This window comes from Athene noctua, chromosome 5 (genome assembly GCF_965140245.1).
Source record: "Athene noctua chromosome 5, bAthNoc1.hap1.1, whole genome shotgun sequence".
NCBI classification, from domain to species: domain Eukaryota; kingdom Metazoa; phylum Chordata; class Aves; order Strigiformes; family Strigidae; genus Athene; species Athene noctua.
The window spans coordinates 116,962-123,605 of record NC_134041.1 but is presented as its reverse complement, the minus strand read 5'-3'; the positions used below and the strand labels follow the sequence as shown (position 1 = coordinate 123,605).

Below are 6,644 nucleotides of genomic sequence, written 5' to 3'. Positions count from 1 at the left end.
TAATAGTTACTGTACTGGTCTCCCAGGGACCGAAGTTACGCTGTTTCGTCCTTAAAACAACTCTGCGCTCCCGTGTCGCGTTGTCACAGGCTTTCCTCCCCCTTCCACCCGTCCAAAGAGCCCTGAGGCTGCTCTGACCGACACTTCGGTCACCCCGCTGAGTTCTGGGTCACAAGGCGAGACTGCGCTGCCCTGCGCTGCGGCCGTGCCGGAGCTCCTCCCTCTCCGGGGGGTTATAAGATTTGGCAGCGTCGGTCCCGTCGGCCCGCGCACCGGAGCGGTCTCGCCCAGCGGCTGCTCCCGCTGGCCGGGGAAGGTTCCCCCGGCGGGGAGAGGCGACCTGCGGCGTGCGGCTGCGCCGGGCGGCCCCCGGAGTGCGCGTGCGCGGCGGCGGCCCCGCGACCGGAGGACCGGCGGCCCATAGAGCGCGAGCTCGGAGGAGTGACGGGCATCTCCGGCGTTTATTAACGGTGTTGGTCGCTATAGTTACCGGGGGGGGGGGGGGGGGGGGGAGCGTGGGCCGGGCCGGAGGAGCCGCAGGGGCGGGCAGGGAGGCTGCAGGCAGCGACCCCTCCCTGTCCGGGGCCGGTGCTGGAGGAGGAGCCGGTGCGAGCCGAGGCAGGAGCGGGGCCGGGCGGCTGCGGGGAAAGGTGCGGCGGGACCGGGGGCGGAGGCCGCTCCGCGTCGGGGCCGGGCGGCGGCGGCGCTGCCCGGAGCCGCGCGGGGCTGCGCTCGGCCGGGCTTCCGGGTGCGCGGGCGGTGCGGCGGGAGCCGTAGTCACGTGCAGGGGGCTTCCGGTCGGCCATGTTGGCTCCCCGGGGCACGCCGGGAGCTGCAGTTTCTGCGCTCTCGGTTCCCCGCAGCTGCGGCGCTGGCGGGCGCGCGCGGCACGGCACAGCCCTCGGTACCGGCGCGGCCCGAGACGCGGTTTTGTGGCGGTTTCCCGCGGGCTGCCCGCGGCTCCCCGAGACGCGGTGTGCCCCCCGGCCCGGGGGTGCGCATGCGCGGCCGCGGCGTCTCCCGGGAGTGCGCGTGCGCGGCGGAGGTGAGCGTTGGGGCTGCGGCCGGGCCGGTCCGCGGCAATAAGGGTCCCTGCCGCCTCCGTGCCCCCTCCCGAGGCCGCGCTGGGGCCGCGCGTGTCCGTTCCTGCCCCGGGGATGCCGCCGGCTGCGCCCAGCTCGGGCTGGCGTGGGGTGTCTCTGCCCGGCCTGGCGCTTCTCACGGCTCGGGGGCCAGAAGGGACGGGCGGAGCCGAGCCTTCCCGGCCGTGGGCAGCGGGGCGGGAGCCGCCGCGGCTGGAGCTGGAGGGGCCGGAGAAAGGGAAGGAAGGAGAACGTCAAGGGCATGTGGGCAGCAGCCGCCTCGCCCTGCAGGGGGAGAGCGCCTGCCTCTCCGGGTGAGCGAGGAGCCCTCTGCACAGTCCGCAGCGGGCCGGACCCAGGCGCGGAACGGCCGCGGAGCGAGCGAGCGAGGCTGCGTGTGTCGGAAGCCACGTCTTGTAAGAGCCGAGAGACACCCGCGTATTCTTTTAGGGGGAGGTCAGCCGGGCGAGTGGAGTTTCAGAAGAAGAGGAGGGGCAGGAGGAAGGAAGGAGAAAGAAGCATCTGACCTGTCCAGTTCTCCCGGCAGTGCCGGGAGCGAGAGCCGCGGTGAGTCCCGGGCCCTCGGGGCCCTGTCGCCCCCCTTGTATGTCCCAGTCCCTTCCCGCCCTTCTCTTTCCCATGCTGTGATTTTTTTTTTCTTCTTCTCTATATCTTTTCTTTCTTTTCTTCTGCCTTGCTCCCCCTTCCTCTCTCGCTTTCTCTCTCTTGTCTTGCTGCTCCCTTTTCTTTTTCTGTCTGCACTTCTGACTGCTTGTTCTGTACCTTTTGCATCACTCCTCAGTCCATTTCTCTCTCGATCCTTCCGTTCTGCTCCTCACTTCTCGGTTTCTCTCTCTTTCCTCTGTCCTACTCCTGCACGTAGTGTGTGATTGAATGAGGTTCTGTGTCTAGCAGGCCTCATCTCGTAAGAGCTGTGAGACACCTACATCTTCTCATAAGTGGAGGACAGCCAGGCACCTGGAGCTGTAGAAGAGGAAGGGAGAAGGCAAACAGAAGGAGGAGTCTGACCTGTCAAATTCTCCTGGCAGCGCGGAGAACTGCAGTAAGTCCCGAGCTCTTGGGCCCCTCTCATCCCTCTTGTGTGGCCTGGTCCCTCCCTGTCTTTCTCCTAGACTCCTCTCTTTCTGGTGCTGCTCAACTTTTTTTGCTCACCTGTATCTTCCGTCTTGCTTGGAGCATCTCCCTGTCCCCATCTTGTAGGTCTTCCCTTTCTCTGCCCTGTACCCTGCCGCTCTTGTTGCCTTTCTCCATCCCTCTCTGTCCAGCTCCCTGTTCCTATTGATGCCCCTTTCTTCTTCCTGCACCCGCTGCTATTCCCTGCGATCTCCATCTCTCTCTCTTTCCTGCTCCCTGTCCCCCGTTTTTCATTCCTACCTCCGTCCCTCATAGACTGTCTGGCCTTTTTCCTCGGTGTCTTTCTCTCTGGCTGACTCCCTTCTGCTGTTTTTCATTTCCTCCCTATCCATCTTGTTGCCCATCGCTCTTTTGTCTTCTCTCTCTCCATGTGTCGCTGTCTGTCTTCCAGTCACTGTTCTTTACTTCCTCCCTCTTCCCTGTAGCTTGCTGCTATTTTTTTTTTCCCTGTTCTCCATCATGCTCTGTCGGGTGCCCTGTCCCTGTTTATCAATTCCTCCCTCTGCCCTGCGGTCTGTCTCTTTTCACCATTTAATTTTTGCCTCGCTCTCTCTCTGTCTGGCTCCTTGTGCCGAGTTTGCGAATTCCTTCCTCTGTGCCCCGTACCCCCTGTGATCTTTGCTGCTTTGTGGCCTGTTTCTGGCTGGCGCTCTGTTACTATTCAGTAATTCCTCTCTCGATGCCTTGTAGTCTGTTGCTTTTGTCTTTTCTCCATCTCTCTGTCTCTGTTTCCCCTGTTTTAGAATACACCCCCCCCACCCCCACCCCCCTTCTTTCTGTATGCATCAGGATTAGTTTTTGGCTCCAGGTCTCTTTTTTTCTGTGTCTCTGTCCCTGTTTCCTAATTCTTCCTTCTCTGCCCTGTCACATGTAGCGATGTGATTTGTTTTGTGTTCCTTCCCATGGTTTGCTGTCCTGACTCCCCATCGCTGTTGCTTTTTCCTCCCTCTGTGCCCTGTTCTCTGGAGCTTTTTGGTCTTTCTTCCATCTTGCTTGGTCTAGCTCCCTGCTCCCCCCCTTTTTTTTTTTCCCCCTCCATGTCTGTTGTGCCACCCATCCCAGCTTTTTTTTTTCTGCATCTCTATGCTGCTCCTCGTCCTTCTTTGTTGGTTTCTGTCCTGCTCCTCCTCCTCCTTTCTGCTGCCTGTTTTCTTCTCTCCCTGCTGCTTTTTTTTCTGCATATCCACGTTGGGTTCCCTGTCCCCATCCTCTCACCGCCCCATTGCTCATCTCTTGTTTTCTCTCTACCCCTGTACTAGTCAGCTAGCTGCCACCTTTCTTCTGTCTTCTTGTGTCCTGCATCTTTCTCCTCATGTTTGGCAGTTTCCAGCTCTGCCCTGCAGCTTGTTGCTCCAGGAACCGACTGACTGTTCCCGGCTGGACTGAGGAGCGTGGCTCCGGGAACAAGCGCCAAGGTGTGCCAGGGGCAGGGGCAGCATTAGGGGCCCTGAGCCCCGGAGCAGACTCACTCCCTTCTGGGACTTGTTCTGTGTGTGACTGAATAAACACTTGCTGGCTGCCGGCTGCCTTTTGTGCTTCCTTTGCCCCAGGTGAGGGGCTGGGAGGGGTGATGATGCTCTGTGGGGGTGGGTGATGGCCTCCAGCTGTGGGCTGGGGCTGGAGGGGCCCCAGGTGTGGGCAGTGAGGCTGATGGCAGCGGCCCCTCCCTGTAAAGGGCTTGCTCCGGGTGGAGGGGCGGGTGCTGCTGTTAAGAGCAAGGCAGCCGTCGGAGGGGTCGGTGTCAACCAAGGGAGGAGCAGAGCAGTCGCTGAGCATTGCTGGGCCCTGGCTGCACCGAGGGAGAAGGTGAGTGGAGCCATGCCATCAGCTGGCAGCTCCTGGGGAGGATGGCGGTGCCTGCAGGGTGGCAGTGTTGGAGGTGGTGGCAGGGGCTGCCCCGAGCCGGTGGTGAGGCTTCTGGGTGCATTGGTGGGGGTTCGGAGGGGTGAGCAACGGTGTTGCTGCAGGGTCAGAAAGCAGAGAAAACTGCCTCTCGCAACCCAGCGGGAGCTGTGGTCCTGGCGTGTGGGGTTTCTGGCCAGCCGCGTTGGTTCCCTGGGTCACGCTGGGATGCGGGGTCTTACAGCGCTTGGCGTGCAGGCGGCCGTGCGGCGTTGGCCAGCGCGTGCCAGGAGCTGTAGGTTCTGCAGACTCGGCTGCCAGGCAGCTGCACCGCTCGTGGGCGCCCGTAGTGCGGCGCAGTCCTCGCTACCGCCGCGGCCCCTGTGGTGCAGCACGAGGGATAGTTTTGTTGCCGCTTTCACGTGGATTCCCGGGGGCTTCCAGCTGCTCCCCACCAAGCGTCGTGCCCGTTCCTCGAGAGCGTGTGCGCAGTGACGTGCCGCTCGGCCGTCGCTCGCGCGGGGGGTGGCGCTCGCCTGCGCTCACCGCCGCTGCCTGGCAAACGCCACCCGGCGCTGTCGGTGGGCGACGCAGAGGTGGCCCCGTGCCCCACGCTGCCGCCCGCCAGCAACGTCAGTTCGATGCTCCGATGCCCGTGGGGGGGTGCGGCCACGCTCGGTGCCCCCTCCTGGTAAGGAAATGCTGCCGCCGCCCCACGTCACGCTGCCGGCGGGCGCTCGGTGCGCGAAGGGCAGGACTGCAGCGCCGGCCCCGCACAGGTGTGCGGCACCGCCAGAGCCGCCTTCCTGCTGCCGCAGCGTGAGGCTTGCTGGGCGTGATTCCTGGGGGTGGGCAAGGGCCGAGGCCGCCGGTGAGGCCGGCCCGCCCCTTTGGCAGGTGTGGGGGCCCCTCCTGCCCGCTGGCCACACGGCAGCGGTGGGGCAGGAAGCTTCACACCGCCTGCTGTGTCAGGCCTCGGCTCTCCTGGAGGTGATCCGGGCCGGGGGAGCCCCAGGGAGTTACCCGAGAGCTGGGACAAAGGCAGAGGGGAAGAAGATGGGTGTCCCCCGGGGGTTGGTGCCGGGTGCCTCCCCAGCTTGCCAGAGCTCCCCTTGAGCTGGCACTGGCCTCGCCCGCACCGTGTCCTGGCCCCAGGTCTCGCACCTCACCCTGAAGCCCGTCCCGTAGCCCCAGGTCACCCCCGAGCCCCGCGGGGATGGCGGCAAGCCGGCCCTTGGCGCCTCCGCAGGAGCCCCTGTGGAAGGGGGGCTCCGGCCAGGGGCGATCTACGGTAATAACGGCAGTCGCTTCACCTTCTCCCAGAGGCCTCACCAGGGCCGTGTTGGAGAATGGCTTGCAGAGCAAGGCCATGGGTCTCTGCAGGAGCTGATTGCAGCCATCTGAGGTAAACAAAGGAAACAACCCAGGGTACAGTTATGCTTACAACGGACTGTTATGTTAACAAAGAGAGAAACTGAGGTACACCATGGCCTTGAGTGTGATGGTGAACAACCTTGGGAAAAAGGCAGGCCAGAAGAGGGAAGATGTTGGGACATATCTGAAATGTCACAAGTGGCTGGGATATTATAATGTAGCCTTTTACATGTATCCAATAGATTTGTGAGTAGTGTGCATGATTATTGTAGAGTGCTTAATGTAAGGGGTGATTTTTTTCAGTAAAGCTGAAGCTTGCTCTATCATTCACGTTGAATCGGCTGCTTGCTTCCTCCAACCGCCGCAAGTGGCGCACCGAACAGGGTTACCCGAACTCTGCTTTTCCACCTAACGGAACCGAGGAAGCGGCGGGATGGACTCGGAGTAGGAAGGCAACGCTGCCACCTCCTCAGCGCCAGGTGCAGGTGTTCACTCCGAGAAGGGCGACCCCGGAAAGGCTGCAATAGGGGACTTACCCAGGAAAGGCCAAGGAATTAAGGAACCTGGTCATTGGCTACTTGATCGGATGTGGAAGAAGATCGTCAAGGTACACGATCCAGCATTTTAAGGAATTTAAGGAATTTTCGCCCAGGCAGGAATATTTTCAACGAGAGGTAGTCCTAAAACTTTTTGCTTTTTAGAAAAGCGGGGAGTAAGTCTGATAAAAGACTTAGCTCTGCTGATTGGTCTGGGCAAGGCTAGGGGACACTTTAAAGAGCCAAATTTATTGCTTAAAGAATCAGAATGGTGTGATAATCTTTTAGACCCTGATGCTGTAAATCCTGAAAAAGAATCTGAACTGTCTGGCTTGTGTCCTCCCTTAACTGAGGACGATGGACACGGCAAGAAAAATTCTTACTCCTGTAAGCTATGAGCCGGCTCATCAGCCACGTTGGGAAAAACGGCTTTTTTCTGTTTTTTAAAGATTTAGAGAAAAGCATTAATGAGAACGGGCTGCAAAAACTCAGATTACAACAGCTGTACTGGAGGCGACGGCTCAGGGATATTGATTGGCCCCATAAAAATTGGCTAACACTTTTAAGAAAAAAAACCCGTCATTCACGCCGGCACAGCACTCTACCTGGAAAACCGAGCGTGTAGCTTAACATTTGGAGCTGGCGGCGGCGGCCC

At 60.8% G+C, this 6,644-nt stretch overlaps 1 long non-coding RNA gene across 1 annotated transcript; it reads left to right on the top strand.

Moving 5' to 3' along the window:
- The first annotated feature begins 371 nt into the window (after positions 1-371).
- On the top strand, positions 372-3,652 carry LOC141961246 (uncharacterized). Its single transcript, XR_012633744.1, has 4 exons — positions 372-470; positions 1,533-1,649; positions 1,998-2,145; positions 3,561-3,652. It is a non-coding gene; the product is annotated as an uncharacterized LOC141961246 (long non-coding RNA).
- The last annotated feature ends 2,992 nt before the right edge of the window (positions 3,653-6,644 follow it).